The sequence below is a fragment of the Mobula birostris genome, chromosome 6 (genome assembly GCF_030028105.1).
Source record: "Mobula birostris isolate sMobBir1 chromosome 6, sMobBir1.hap1, whole genome shotgun sequence".
Lineage (NCBI taxonomy): Eukaryota > Metazoa > Chordata > Chondrichthyes > Myliobatiformes > Myliobatidae > Mobula > Mobula birostris.
This window is the reverse complement of record NC_092375.1, coordinates 11,366,564-11,382,835: the sequence shown is the minus strand read 5'-3', so window position 1 is coordinate 11,382,835 and position 16,272 is coordinate 11,366,564. Positions and strand designations below refer to the sequence as shown.

The 16,272-nt window shown below is 44.4% G+C and overlaps 1 long non-coding RNA gene across 2 annotated transcripts in view; it reads right to left on the bottom strand.

Moving 5' to 3' along the window:
* Positions 1-16,272, bottom strand: part of LOC140199725 (uncharacterized) — a 33,943-nt gene that overhangs the window by 14,810 nt on the left and 2,861 nt on the right. For both annotated transcript variants that reach the window (XR_011886475.1, XR_011886474.1), the window contains exon 2: positions 495-664. This is a non-coding gene — a long non-coding RNA (uncharacterized lncRNA). The remainder of the gene's footprint in view (positions 1-494; positions 665-16,272) is intronic.

Here is a 16,272-nt window from a genome sequence, read left to right as displayed (position 1 = left end):
TCAAAGGAGGCTCACAAAAGTGATTCAACAAAACCATCCATGAAAACAGAGGAGTGCCCCAAAGAATGAACGACAGTTAAATGTTAGAACCCCAAAGTCCCTCCCAGCTCTCCTCCCTCCCACACGTAAGTGGCAGCAAGCAACAATCCCCACTCACCCCACTGGCAAAAAAACATTGGCACCCGCCACCGATCACTCAGATGTGAACAAAGCAACAGTAAAGACACAGACCTGCAGTACCCCAAAGACTACATTGTTCACCCGGCATTCGATATACTACAGGCTCTCACTCTCTCCCTAATAAGGGAGAAAGCGATGTCTCAGTTTCACAGCGAGAGGGGAGACATAACAAACAACTCGCTGGTTTACGATGTTAAAACTCCGTTGCGTCACTTTTTCTGAGCTCTGTGCTCAAAGATCTCAGGTCTCTGAGCACACAGCTGTAGATCTTCCAACACGCTGATGACACATGGGTCTCATGCCGTGACACCAACCTTTAATCCATCTGTCTCCAGAGCCCTGAGATTCTAGGCCTCCAAAGGCGAGCCGAACTCTCAGGCTGAGCCTTTTGTGAACAGCCAGCTGTGAAATCCTTAAAGTGGGTCTCATTCCTGCAAAGAACCATATTCAGTCTGTAACTCCAGGTCAGGGTCTTCAGAAGAACCTTGTAAGAGAAAAATAGGGATATTAAAGATGGAAATAGAGCTGTTTCCGAAGAGGCAAGCAAAGGAGTTGCCATTAGGCACCATTAACCTCCTCAGTGCCTAATGGTTCTGACCTGTATTCACTAGAATTCAGAAGTATGAAGGGTGACCTCATTGAAACCTATCAAATGTTGGAAGGTCTTGACAGAGTAGATGTGGAGATGATGTTTCCTATGCTGGGTGAGTCTAATACCTTAGGACGCAGTGTCAGAATAGAGGGGGATCCTTTTAGATAGGAGATGAAGAGGAATTTCTTTAGCCAGAGAGTGATAAATCTGAGGAGAGTGATAGATTTTTGATTGGGCAGGACCTGAAGGGATACGGAGAGAAGAGAGGAGACTGGGACTGAGAGGGAAAACGGATCAGTCATGATGGTAGAGTATGCTCAATGGACTAAATAGCCTAATTCTGCTCCTTTCTCTTATGGTCCTTCTATTCTGAGCCTATGCTCTCTGGTCCTATATTCCATACTAAAGGAAACACCCTCTGCATGTGCATTCTATCTTAGCATTTCAGTATTCGATAGGTTTCAAAGAGAATATTCATCATTCTCCTAAATTCCTGCTAGTACATGCCCAGTACCATCAAATGGTCCTCATATATTAACACTTCCATTCCCAAGATGATTCTCGTGCATCTCCTCTGGACTCTCTCTAATGCTAGCACATTCTTTCTTCTATAAGGGGCCCAAAACTGCACATAATGCTCCAAGAACAGTCTGATCAATGCCTTAGAAAGCCTCAGCCACTTCTTACAAGGTTGTTTCTGCTTTAAAAAGAAATACTTCTGTTTACATAATGCTTTTCACAACCTGAAGAAACTATAAATATGCTTTACAGCCAATAAAATCTTTCAGAAGTTTAGCAGTTGTTATCATGCAGCAAATCAACAAAAAATAAACATTTGCCTCTCAGTGTGAACATCTGGCTTAGAAACTCAAAGGAATAATATGGTGCTCATCTTAAATTATATTGATGGGAACAAACCCATCTGGCGTGGGAATTAAGGGGAGGCTCAATTTAAAAAGTGTACTGATTGCAACACAGACTTTACAGGTCTTTAGATGATATCCATGATTAATGTGATGGATGACTGTCAGGGGAAACTTAACGTAAAAAATGCAATCGGATACAATTCGGGAAACATAATAAAGAAGAACATTTAGAGAAGCAGGGGATATTGTTGATGCAGAGTTTCAGATTTATTTTAAAGCAAGCAAAACTATTTCAAAATGAATTTTTAAGCAGCAGTTCTTTAAGGAGAGACAATGCAAAATCTATTAAATTATTATTTATACAATTTGAAAATAAAGTCCAGTTTTGAGCATGTTTGGGCAATCTCAGCTTTAATGAAATGCATACCATGGGTCTGTATAATGGGGTGTTTATCGATTTGATTGGTGGTGAGAACAAAAATTTATGCTATCATGTTGGGGAAGGTAATAGGGCCACCTAAAAAGCACAGAGGAGATTAATTAAAAGCACACACGAGGAATTCTGCAGATGCTGGAAATTCAAGCTACACACATCAAAGTTGCTGGTGAACGCAGCAGGCCAGGCAGCATCTCTAGGAAGAGGTACAGTCGATGCTTCGGGCCGAGACCCTTCGTCAGGACTAACTGAAGGAAGAGCTAGTAAGTAGTAAGAGATTTGAAAGTAGGAGGGGGAGGGGGAGATATGAAATGATAGGAGAAGACAGGAGGGGGAGGGATGGAGCCAAGAGCTGGACAGGTGATATGAGAGGATCATGGGACCGGAGGCCCAGGGAGAAGGAAAAGGGGTGGGGGGGAACCCAGAGGATGGGCAAGGGGTATAGTCAGAGGGACAGAGGGAGAAAAAGGAGAGAGAGAGAGAAAGAATGTGTGTATATAACTAAATAACGGATCGGGTACGAGGGGGAGGTAGGGCATTAGCGGAAGTTAGAGATGTCAATGTTCATGCCATCAGGTTGGAGGCTACCCAGACGGAATATAAGGTTTTTTTTCTCCAACCTGAGTGTGGCTTCATCTTTACAGTAGAGGAGGCCGTGGATAGACATATCAGAATGGGAATGGGATGTGGAATTAAAATGTGTGGCCATTGGGAGATCCTGGGAGACACTTCACCTGTGAGTCGGCTGGAGTGATGTACTGCGTCCGGTGCTCCCGATGTGGCCTTCTATATATTGGCGAGACCCGACGCAGACTGGGAGATCATTTTGCTGAACACCTACGCTCTGTCCGTCAGAGAAAGCAGGATCTCCCAGTGGCCACACATTTTAATTCCACGTCCCATTCCCATTCTGATATGTCTATCCACGGCCTCCTCTACTGTAAAGATGAAGCCACACTCAGGTTGGAGGAACAACACCTTATATTCCTTCTGGGTAGCCTCCAACCTGATGGCATGAACATTGACTTCTCTAACTTCCGCTAATGCCCCACCTTCCCCTCATACCCCATCCGTTATTTATTTATACACACACATTCTTTCTCTCCTTTTTCTCCCTCTGTCCCTCTCACTATACCCCTTGTCCATCCTCTGTTTCCCCCTCTCCCCCTTTTCTTTCTCTCTAGGCCTCCTGTCCCATGGTCCTCTCATATCCCTTTTGCCAATCACCTGTCCAGCTCTTGGCTCCAACCCTCCCCCTCCTGTCTTCTCCTATCATTCTGGATCTCCCCCTCCCCCTCCAACTTTCAAATCTCTTACTAGCTCTTCCTTCAGTTAGTCCTGACGAAGGGTCTCGGTCTGAACCGTCGACTGTACCTCTTCCTAGAGATGCTGCCTGGCCTGCTGCATTCACCAGCAACTTTGATGTGTGTTGCTTAATTAAAAGCACACCAGGTTTGAGAGATTTTCATTTAGAGGAGGGGATAGAGAAAGGGGTGCTTTCCTCCTTAGAGGAAAAAAATAAGGGCAAATGTATCAAAAATGTTGATATCAAACATAAAAAATCTGCTTGAACTTTTTAAACTCATTCCATTCAATAATGTCTAGAGCCATAGAAGAAACAGGCCCTTTGGCCCATCATGTTCATGCTGACCTTCAGGCATCCATCTATACTAATCATCTACACTGTGCTAAAGTCTTAGGCACAGATATATAACCAGGATGGCGAAGACTTTTGCACAGTCAATATGGAGTGGAGAGCGAGCTTTTAAATCTGATGAGACAAAGGGTGTTGGAAATGACGAGGGTGGAGCACATTGGGAGGGGTGTGGGACAGGTAGCAGAGAATGAGTGCTAGGGTGGGGTATAGTGTGGATATAGAGATACCCAGCCCTGAGACACAAGGCAAGGTCATTTCATTCCAAACAATTAGTTTATTGATCATTACAGAATATCTCTCTGGTGTTTCCTGCTCCCTCCCCTCTCCCTCGCCCTTCTCCCAACCACGATTCCCCTCCCCCTGCCCCCTTCCCACTCTCAGTCCACAATAGAGACGCCTATCAGAAACAGGTTTATCATCACTCACATATGTCATGAAGTTTGTTTTTGTTTGCAGCAGCTGTACAATGAAATAGATAAAATTACTACAGTACTTAGTCTATGGACTTCTGTCCACTGGAATTCAAGAGTGTATCTGGATAAAAGAATTGCAACATTTTGAGTAAGAACGTGGACAGGAGGGATAAGGAGGGCTAAGGTCTAGATGGCCTAGGCAGAATAACAGTTCGGCACAGACTAGATGGGTTGAAAGGTCTCCTTCTTGGTGTAGTGCTCCCTGAATCTAAATCAGGGATTCCCAACCTAGGGTCAATGGATCGTTCAGTTAATGGTAGGGTCATATAAAAATGGTTGAGAACGTTTGCTCTAAGTTTTAGATAAGGGGCCTCTACAACCACCACCCACTCAGGCAGTGTGTTTGAGATTCCAACTACTAAAAATTCTTTCTCTAAATCTCCTATCTCTTGATCGCTTATTTTTGTTCACCTCTGCTCTGTGGAGACATTTATTTCTATCATACTCCTGGTTTGAGGTGGCACTATTGAAGGCAGGTGACAACTTACTGGCCATTCATAAAGCAAGAAATACAACTAAGTACTTTATTAATAACACTTTTTCTGTAAAATAAATTATGTTAAATGGTCACCGCAAAGAATGAAGAGGTGAGCGAAGGCATGGCTAATTCGAGGGTCAAGGCATGTTCGAGGAGAAGTGGCTGGAGTGAGGTCGATCTAAGCACTGAGCCAATTTGCAAAGGTTGGGTATTGGTTGGCCCGTGGCAATGAGGTCCAGGCCTACAGCATATTGATGTGACAGGGCCCAGGTCCGAGTGTGAGGGATGATCCAGTGTTTGGTTGGTTTAAATGCTGGGCTGGATAGATTGAAAAGGTAGGGTGTCAGGACTGGAGGGGAGGGTCAGGCCGGTTCTGCATGGGTGCTACATAGCCTTCTCTCTGATGGGGGGGTGGGACACACAGCCCATGAGCAGGGTGGGTGGAATCTTTCATGATGTTACTGACACCTTTCTGAATATATGTCCTTGATGGTGAATACCCTGCTGCCGGGGATGCATCAGGCAGATTTGTAGAACTTTTCTGTGCGCTACTGTGCAGTTTCTGTACTACACAGTGACACAGCATGTTAGGATGCTCTCTACTGTGCTCCTGTAGAAAGTTGTGAGCATAGGTGTGCATAGTCCATCTCTCTTCAGCCTCCTCAGATAGAGCCATTGGTGAGCTATCCTGACTGTGTAGGATGTGTTCTGGGACCTTGAGAGGTTGTGTAAGATGTGCGCTCCCAGGAGCTTGGAACTGCTCACAGCTTCCACAGCTGTGCCGACGCTGTAAAGAGGAGTGTGAATGGTGAGTTGTATATCTCTCACAGATGTTTGTAGGGCTAGGTACTGTCCAGACGCCAAGTGAAAGTGAATAATTCTAAGCTTTAATTGGTCCTGATGAAGGGTCTTGGACCAAAACATTGGCTGTACTCTTTTCCATAGATGCTGCCTGGCCTGCTGAGTTCCTCCAGCATTTTTTGTGTGTGTTGCTTTGGATTTCCAGCATCTGCAGGTTTTCTCTTGTTTACAATTGGTAACTGAATGACTTGGGTGGCGGGGTGGAGGCATGTCTCACCAAAGGGGGTGTGAGGCGCTCCTTCCCTTTGCTAGCCTGCAGGTCAGCCTCCGGTAAGGTGTAGTGCCTGCTTAGCACCACCCCATGATCAGGGTCTCGTGAAGCCATGGGAGCAGGCGGTGTATGGTTGATTGAGCAGCTAGTGCATATCACGTCCTGGTTGTGCGCCAGCCAGGACGCAATTTCCACGGTTGATCCAACCAACGGATGGCCTCGTGCATAAACAAAGACTGACTAACAACCAGTGTGCAAAAGTAGACAAACTCTGCAAAAAAAAAAATTCAATACTGAGCCACAAGTTGTGCAGTCCCAATGTGAGACTGTAGGTTGTAGATTCAGTTCAGAGTTGAAGTTATCCACGCTGGTTCAGGAGCCTAATGTCTTTAGGGAAATGACCTTTCCCTAACCTTGTGGTGTGGGATTAAGGCTTCTGTACCTCCTCCACAACAGTAGTGCGTAGCCTGGAGAGTGATGATGGATGCTGCTTTCTTGCAGCTCTGCTCCATGTAAATGTGTTCATAGAAGGGGAGATAGACTTGTATCCACTATTTTTTGTAGGATTTTCCATTCCTGGGTATTGGTGTTTCCATACCAGGCCATGATGCAACCGACTTTCCTATAGCAGGGTGACCAATATATCACCACTAAATCATCTGTGCATGATGCAGATTCAAATTCAGATTTATTTATCACGTGTACAATACTTTGAAACATACAGTGAAATGTGTAGTTTGCGTTGCCAACCAACATACCCAAGGATGTGCTGGAGGCAGCCTGTCAGTGTCACCACACATTCTGGTGCCAACATAGCATGGCCACCATGCTTGGCAGAACAACATAAAACAGAATACAACAGGCAACAAAACAGCAGCAGCAAAACACACCCTTTTCCTTCTCATACACAGAAAGTCCTCCAACCCCAGGGCTCCAGGGCTCCAGCCTCCAGTTTCCAGGCTTTGACTTCCACACTTCCAATCAAATTTGGGCTTCATTCTTTGATATCAATCTCAGGGCTAGCTGATGACAGGACAGTGAATTTCAGGTTCAAACTCTGGACTTGCTGACTCACCTGCTGCGCGCGCGGTCGTTCGGAATTGATATTGTATCTGTGAAGTAGGACGCCGTGCACAATCCTGATTTGATAGAGACAGGCATGAAGAAGCACGGAGGAACATCTGGAGTAACTTTTGAAATGCTTGCAGTGCTGCCGCTGCTACTGCGCGATCGAGAATCTCCGGAGGGAACGCCCCAAATCTTCAGCCTTGCATATCCCCTGTTGCCGGGGCTGGGGTCGAAACGCTCGGTAGAGATGGTGCTCGGTGCGTCGTTGTCGGGGAGCTGGTCGGAGGCTTGGAGTTTTTGGACAGACTCGAATTCAGTCTATGGTCGGATGCTTCCAGGATGCTGCATCGGCAAGTTTGCGGCGCTGGAGGTTCACCGTCTGCGTGAGGTGATGGGACTTTTGAGAGACTCTGTGATTTTACCGTGCCCATGGTCTGTTCTTTTCAAATTACGGTATTGCTTTGCACTGTTTTAACTATATGTTATAATTATGTGGTTTTTGTCAGTTTTTCAGTCTTGGTTTGTCTTGTGTTTCTGTGATATCATTCTGGAAAAACATTGTATCATTTCTTCATGCATGCATTACTAAATGACATTAAAAGAGGACTGCGTGTCCTCATAATCTAATTTTGCTTTCTGCTCACAGAAATAAGATACAGGAGTTGTCTTTCTGAATATTTCTGCATCTTTCCTGTGCCATGAAAACAGACAAGGTGGTTTTTATTTTGTTTGTTTGGTTGTTGTTGTTATTGTTATTGTTTGTGTTGTTCTGCCAAGCGTTATGGGAATGCTATGTTGACACCAGAATGTGTGGTGACCCCCAAGTACATACTTCGTTTGTGTTGGTTATTAACGCAAACAACACTTTACACTGTATGTTTCGATGTATGTTCAAAGTTCATTTATTATCATTTTCTTGTAGGCACTCACAATAAATACAAAGAAACACAATAGAATCAATGAAAGACCACATGTAACAGTACAGACAAACAACCAATGTGCAAAAAGAAAGCAAATACAAAAAGATTAAAAAAAAGAATTAAGAAATAAATATTGAGAACATAAAATGAAGAATCCTTGAAAGTGAGTCCATAGGCTGTGGGGACATTTCAGTGTTGGGGTAAGCGAAATTATCCCCTCTGATTCAGGAACCGGCTGGTTGAATGGTAGTAACTATTCTGGAACATGGTGGTGGGGGTCCTGAGGCTCCTGAACCTCTTTTCTGATGGCAGCAGCGAGAAGAGAGCATGTCATGATTGTTGGATGTCTCTGATGCTGAATGATGGATTATGCGTGTTAAATAAATCAGAATCTGAATGGTAACCCAGGAGTGGAGAGAGGGTCCTGTTTCCATAATAAAACAAGAATAACTTAGAAACAAGAAAGCCCACACAAATGCTGGGAATCTAGAAGTGTAAATAGAAAGCTGGACATACTACAACCAGAGACTGGAATGGGGAAGTCATTTAGAACTCTGGGTGTGACCATCTGTCAGATCTCACCCCTGATATAGGTTCTATCCCAGAATACTGGGTGGTAATTGGACTTTTGTACACTCCCAGCTGTTGATTTATATGCTTTCTATTTTTATTGAAAGGTTGTGTGGTTTGTTCGACACAGGAAGGTTAGAAAGCCCCACATTAAGGAGAAGGATTGGCTTTAAGTTATAGTGTGTGAACGAAAAATGCCTCCCAGTAATTGGCACTGCTGACCTGAGAGGCTAAAGATCAAACTGTAAATCAGCCGAGGAGGATGAGAGGTGACTTGATAGAGATGTACAAGGTGATTAGAGGCCTAGATCGAATGGAAAGCCAACTTTTTCCCAGGGCGGAAAGGGCTAAAATGAGGTGGGCATAATTTTAATGTGATTGGAGGAAAATGTAGTTGGGGGGGGAGATATCAGAGGTAGGTTTGTGACATAGAGAGTGATAGATGTGTGGAACGCACTGCCAGGGTGGTGGTAGAAACAGATGCAATAGGGACATTTAAGAAACTCCTAGATAGGCACATGGATGAAAGAAAAATAGAGAGCTACGTAGGAGGGAAGGGTTAGATTGATCTTAGAGTAAGTTAAAAGGTTGGCACAACATCGTGGGGTCTAGTGCCCATACCATGCTGTACTGTTCTGTGTTCTATGTTCTAAATCAGGGACTCAACGTTTCCAGCTCTGGGCTCACACACTCTCTGATTGTGCCCTTACTGGGGTATCATGGTCGCATGGCAATTAGTGCAGCGCCTGACAGCACTGGCGATTGGAGTTTATTTCCCGCCCCAGTCATTCCCCGTATGTCCTCCCTGTGACTGTGTGGGTGTCCCCTGGTTTCCTCCCACTGTGGCGCCAGAGGTGTGGCGACACTACGGGCTGCCACCGGCGTTATCCTTGGACTTTGTTGGTGTTGACACAAAAAGACACATTTCACTGCAAGTTTCAATGTACATGTGACAAACACAGCTAATCTTTAGAAAAATAAAACTCCATCTTTCTTTGCAGCTTCTGGCTGAGTATGACCTCTCTTTAAGAACAATGGAACATCTCCAAAATTGTATTAATTTATGATAAACTCATAAATTTCATAACTTTTATGATGCTTTTGTTTTTAACGGATGAAAAATAGATATGACCTTATGCTAATTATTTTACCTTAAGATGCCTGAGAAATTATGGTGCCTCTGGGAATTCAGCTTAATTTGACATTCAAAGACACTCATTAATTTTCCATCTGCTGCAGACCCTGGTCCATCCCTGAACTGGTCTGGGTTTGAACTCAAGTCACACTGACCCGAGACAGTGAAAGTCAGACGTAAATCTCGAGGTGCACATCAGCTTTATTCTGGGCTCCATGTCTAATCCTGAGCCCGCAATAACATCTATCCACTGAGCCCATAAAAGAAGAAAGCTCGGGAAAAGGCTGCCGTCTCTAATAACACTTGCACTGAACCAATTATCAGTTACAATTTAATGCTGTTTGGCTATTCTGTTTGACATTCTTCTGCAAAAGCAGCTGGAAACTCATGAAGGATGCTACTTCTTGGAATCTATTTCAAAGTTCGAAGTTCAAAGCAGATTTATTATTAAAGACATAGGAGCAGAATTAGGCTTTTCAGCCCATCAAATCTGCTCTGCTATTCCATCATGGCTGATTTATTATCCCTCTCGATCCCATTATCCTGTCTCTCCCGATAACCTTTGATGCGGGATGAAGTCCTGAAGGGTGAGTTTCGGGAACTAGGCTGAAGGCTGAAGAACAGGACCTCAAGGGTGGCGTTCTCAGGATTGCTGACAGTGCTAGGTGACAGAGATGGTAAGAATTGGAGGAGATGGCAGTTGAATGTGTGGCTGAGGAGTTGGTGCAGGGAGCAGGGTTTTAGATTTTTAGATCATTGGGATCTCTTCTGGGGAAGGTGGGACCTGTACAGATTGGATGGGTTGCACCTGAATCCGAGGAGGAGCAATATCCTTGCAGATAGGTTTGCTGGCATGGTTTGGGAGGGTTTAAACTAATTTGCAAGGGGGACGGGACCTGGAGCGATAGAGCAGTGAAAGAAGTGCATGGAGTAAAGCCAAATCTAACATACAGAGAGGCTTTGAGGAAAGAGAAGCAGAATAAACGGTGTAAAGACAGTAAGGTAGAAGGGCTGAAGTGTGTGTATCTCAATGCAAGAAGCATCAGGAACAAAGGTGATGAACTGAGAGCTTGGATACATACATGGAATTATGATGTAGTGGCCATTACAGAGACTTGGCTGGCACCAGGGCAGGAATGGATTCTCAATATTCCTGAATTTCAGTGCTTTAAGAGGGATAGAGAGGGCGGAAAAAAGGGAAGGGGGAGGCATTACTGGTCAGGAATACTATTACAGCTACAGAAAGGGTGGGTAATGTAGCAGGATCCTCTTTTGAGTCAGTATGGGTGGAAGTCAGGAACAGGAAGGGAGCAGTTACTCTATTGGTGGTATTCTGTAGGCCCCCTGGTAGCAGCAGAGATACAGAGGAGCAGATTGGGAGGCAGATTTTGGAAAGGTGCAAAAATAACAGGTTTGTTATCATGGGTGACTTTAACTTCCCTAATATTGATTGGCACCTGATTAGTTCCAGGGGTTTAGATGGGGCAGAATTTGTTAAGTGTGTCCAGGATGGATTCCTGTCACAGTATGTGGACAGGCCGACCAGGGGGAATGCCATATTAGATCTCGTACTAGGTAATGAACCGGGTCAGGTCATAGATCTCTCAGTGGGTGAGCATCTGGGGGACAGTGACCACCGATCACTGGCCTTTAGCATTATCATGGAAAAGGATAGAATCAGAGAAGACAGGAAAATTTTTAATTGGGGAAGGGCAAATTCTGAGGCTATAAGGCTAGAACTTACGGGTGTGATTTGGGATGATATTTTTGCAGGGAAATTTACTATAGACATGTGGTCAATGTTTAGAGATCTCTTGCAGGATGTTAGGGATAAATTTGTCCCGGTGAGAAAGATAAAGAATGGTAGGGTGAAGGAACCATGGGTGACAAGTGAGGTGGAAAATCTAGTCAGGTGGAAGAAGGCAGCATACATGAGGTTTAGGAAGCAAGGATCAGATGGGTCTATTGAGGAATATAGGGAAGCAAGAAAGGAGCTTAAGAAGGGGCTGAGAAGAGCAAGAAGGGGGCATGAGAAGGCCTTGGTGAGTAGGGTAAAGGAAAACCCCAAGGCATTCTTCAATTATGTGAAGAAAAAAAGAATGACAGGAGTGAGGGTAGGACCGATTAGAGATAAAGGTGGGAAGATGTGCCTGGAGGCTGTGGAAGTGAGCGAGGTCCTCAATGAATACTTCTCTTCGGTACTCACCAATGAGAGGAAACTTGATGATGGTGTGGACGATATCAGTGAGGTTGATGTTCTGGAGCATATTGATATTAAGGGAGAGGAGGTGTTGGCGTTGTTAAAATACATTGGGACTGATAAGTCCCTGGGGCCTGACGGAATATTCCCCAGGCTGCTCCACGAGGTGAGGGAAGAGATTGCTGAGCCTCTGGCTAGGATCTTCATGTCCTCGTTGTCCACAGGAATGGTACCGGAGGATTGGAGGGAGGCAAGTGTTGTCCCCTTGTTCAAAAAAGGTAGTAGGGATAGTCCGGGTAATTATAGACCAGTGAGCTTTACGTCTGTGGTGAGAAAGCTGTTGGAAAAGATTCTTAAAGATAGGATCTATGGGCATTTAGAGAATCATGGTCTGATCAGGGATAGTCAGCATGGCTTTGTGAAGGGCAGATCGTGTCTAACAAGCCTGATAGAGTTCTTTGAGGAGGTGACCAGGCATGTAGATGAGGATAGTGCAGTGGATGTGACCTATATAGATTTTAGTAAGGCATTTGACAAGGTTCCACACGGTAGGCTTATTCAGAAAGTCAGAAAGGAAGGGATCCAGGGAAGTTTGGCCAGGTGGATTCAGAATTGGCTTGCCTGCAGAAGGCAGAGTGTCGTGGTGGAGGGAGTACATTCAGATTGGAGGATTGGGACTAGTGGTGTCCCACAAGGATCTGTTCTGGGACCTCTACTTTTCATGATTTTTATTAGTGACCTGGATGTGGGGGTAGAAGGGTGGGTTGGCAAGTTTGCAGATGACACAAAGGTTGGTGGTGTTGTAGATAGTGTAGAGGATTGTCGAAGATTGCAGAGAGACATTGATAGGATGTAGAGGTGGGCTGAGAAGTGGCAGATGGAGTTCAACCCGGAGAAGTGTGAGGTGGTATGCTTTGGAAGGACAAACTCCAAGGCAGAGTACAAAGTAAATGACAGGATACTTGGTAGTGTGGAGGAGCAGAGGGATCTAGGGGTACATGTCCACGGATCCCTGAAAGTTGCCTCACAGGTGGATAGGGTAGTTAAGAAAGCTTATGGGGTGTTTGCTTTCATAAGTCGAGGGATAAAGATTAAGATTCATGATGTAATGATGCAGCTCTATAAAACTCTGGTTAGGCCACACTTGGAGTACTGTGTCCAGTTCTGGTCGCCTCATTATAGGAAGGATGTGGAAGCATTGGAAAGGGTACAGAGGAGATTTACCGGGATGCTGCCTGGTTTAGAGAGTATGGATTATGATCAGAGATTAAGGGAGCTAGGGCTTTACTCTTTGGAGAGAAGGAGGATGAGAGGAGACATGATAGAGGTGTACAAGATAATAAGAGGAATAGATAGAGTGGATAGCCAGCGCCTCTTCCCCAGGGCACCACTGCTCAATACAAGAGGACATGGCTTTAAGGTAAGGGGTGGGAAGTTCAAGGGGATATTAGAGGAAGATTTTTTGACTCAGAGAGTGGTTGGTGCGTGGAATGCACTGCCTGAGTCAGTGGTGGAGGCAGATACACTAGTGAAATTTAAGGGTCTACTAGACAGGTATATAGAGGAATTTAAGGTGGGGGGTTATATGGGAGGCAGGGTTTGAGGGTCGGCAGAACATTGTGGGCCAAAAGGCCTGTACTGTGCTGTACTATTCTATGTTCTATGTTCTATGCCCTGACAAATCAAGAACCTATCAGCCTCCACAGCCATCTGTGGCAATGAATTCCACAGATTCACCATCCTCTGACTAAAGAAATTCTTCCTTATATCTGTTCTAATGGGACATCCTTCTATTCTATTCTGAGTCTGTGTCCTCTGGTCCTAGACTCACCCACTATAGGAAACATCCTCTCCACATCCACTCCATCCAGGCCTTTCAAAATTCAATAGGTTTCTATGAGATCCTTCCTCATTCTTCTAAACTCCAGTGAGTACAGGCCCAGAGCCATCAAACACTCCTTATATATTAACCCTTACATTTCCAGAATAATTTTCAGGAATCTCCTTTCTTAGATAAAGGGCCCAAAACTTCTCATGATGCTCCAAGTGCAGTTTGACCAATGCCTTATAAGGCCTCATCATTATATCCTTGCTCTTATATTCTAATTCTCTTGAAATGAATGCTCACATTGCATTTTCCTTCCTTACCACTGACTCAACCTGCAAATTAACTTTTAGACAATCCTACAAGTCCTTTTGTAGCTCTGATTTTTGAATTTTCTTCCAAATTAGAAAATAGGCTATGCCTTTATTCCTTTTACCAAAATGCATGTCCATACACTTCCCTACACTCTATTCCATCCGCCAATTCTCCAAACCTGTAAGTGCTTCTGCTGACATCCTTCTTGCCCAACACTACTTATTTTTGTATTTCCTGCAAACTTGGCCACAAAGGCATCAATTACATCAGTGAAATTGTTGACATATAATGTGAAAAGAAGCGGTCCCAATACTGACTCCCATGGAACACCATGAGTCACCAGATGCCAACCAGAAATGCCATCATATACTACCCTTCACTTTCTTGCAGGCATTCACAATAGAACAAAGAAATACAATAAGATCAATGAATAGTTACACATAAGGTCTTTGAAACAACCAATGTGTAAAAGGCAACAAACTGTGCAAATAAATAAATGAAATAAATAATGCTGAGAACATGAGTTTAGTGTCCCTGAAAGTGAGTCCTCTCCTTTGTTCCAATTTGAGGTAAGTGAAGTCATCCACACTGCATTTCCTGTTTCTGGTTTTTGGCCCAATCTATGGTTATGAAGGACCAATTATATCAATGCTTGGTGACTGAAATCCTCATGTGGGTTATGAGGAGGATGAAGAGAGTGTTTGGGAAGGTGTTTCAGATTCAGATTCAGATCTATTTATCACAAGTACATTAAAGCATACAGTGAAATGTGCCATTTGCGTTGACAACCAACACCCTCACCAATGTGCTGGGGGCAGCCTGTAAGTGTTGGCACACATTCTGGAACCAACACAGCACGCCCACCATGTTCTACAGAAGAACACAAGCAATGGCAACAACAACAACAGCAAAGCAAGCCCCTTTCCCACGTACTCACACAGACAGACAGGCCCCCAGCCCCAGGACGGGTGACGCCTGCCTTCCTGTCCTTGGCCCTGGACTCTCAACCCCACGGGCATCCGGTCTCCAACCTCCAGCCCTGGCCTGGACATGCAGATTTGTAGTCATCAGGCATCTGACTACCGTAGGACTTATCAATCATGTAATTTTGATCTTTGGGCCTTCACTTCCAGATTTGTACTTCCAGTCTAGACTTTGACCTTCGGGCCTTGACTTTTGTACTTGTGTATCATGGGACTTTAACTTTTGGGCCTTAAATTCTGGACTCACCGATCTTGGGGCTGTAACCTTCGGGCCTCAGCTTCTGGACTCGTCGAACACAGGACTTTGACCATCAGGCCTCTGCGATGAGCACTGCAGGTTGTGGTTTGCAGATCAATGGGCCGAGGAACAGGTAACAAAAATTAATCTGAAGTTAAGTTTTTTCATCCAGATTGGACGTTATTGACAAATGACCTCCTCTGGCACTGGGATTCCAGAACTTTGAAGGCTTCGGTCAGGGTGTGATCATTGGTTGGAAATCTAAACATAGGGACAGAAGGGAGTATAGATGATGGAATCTGCTGGAAGTATCATAACCAGTTGCATTGTGGTCTAGGTTACAAACGTAAGAAGCTGCTGAGTGACGTGGACTCTGCCCAATACATCCTGGGCACATCCCTCCCCACCATCGGTAATAGCTACAGGAGGTGCTGTCTCAAGCACATTGAGAGAGAAACGGATCGGCCATGATGAAACAGTGGAGCAGATTCAATGGCCAAGTGCTGCTGCCTAATTCTGCTGCTGTATCTTATGGCCAAGAAGGCAATATCCATCATCACCTGGGCTACACCATCTTCTCACAGCTACTGTCAGCAGGAGGTGCAGAAGCTATAAGTCCCTCACCACCAGAGTCAAGAACAGCTACTTCCCTTCAACCATTAGGTTCTTAAGCCAACCAGCAAAACCTTAATTCCTAACTCAGTATTGTAACACTAGGACCACTTTTCGCTATAATAGACTTTGTTTTTCTTGTTCTAATTGTGTTCTTCCTTGTAAAACATAATTTATGTTTCATTTATTTTCTTATGAATACTCCTATAAATACTCCATGTGCCTGTGATGCTGCTGCAAGTAAGTTTTTCATTGCAACTGTACACACCTGCACTTGTGGTTATAACAATAAACTCGACTTTAATTTTTTGACTTTGGAGTGAAAAACAATCTGTTGGAGGATCTCAGCAAGTTGAACAGCATTTGTAGGGAGAGATGAATTGATGTTTTGGATTGATATCTGAAACGTCCACTACACCTTACCTCCTGTGGATTATGCTCAACCTGCTGGGTTTGTCCCACAATTTGCTTTGAAGCCAGTTATTCGAGATTCATGGGTGTTAGGACCTGAACTGGAAATTCTAACCACCAATCTCTAACATGTACCATAGTTTATTGACAGCGCATTGAGTAGGAGGCATTTCACTATAAATAGACCATTATGATACCTCTCGTCAGGATTATGAAAGGTTAGCATTAGAATCTAAATTAG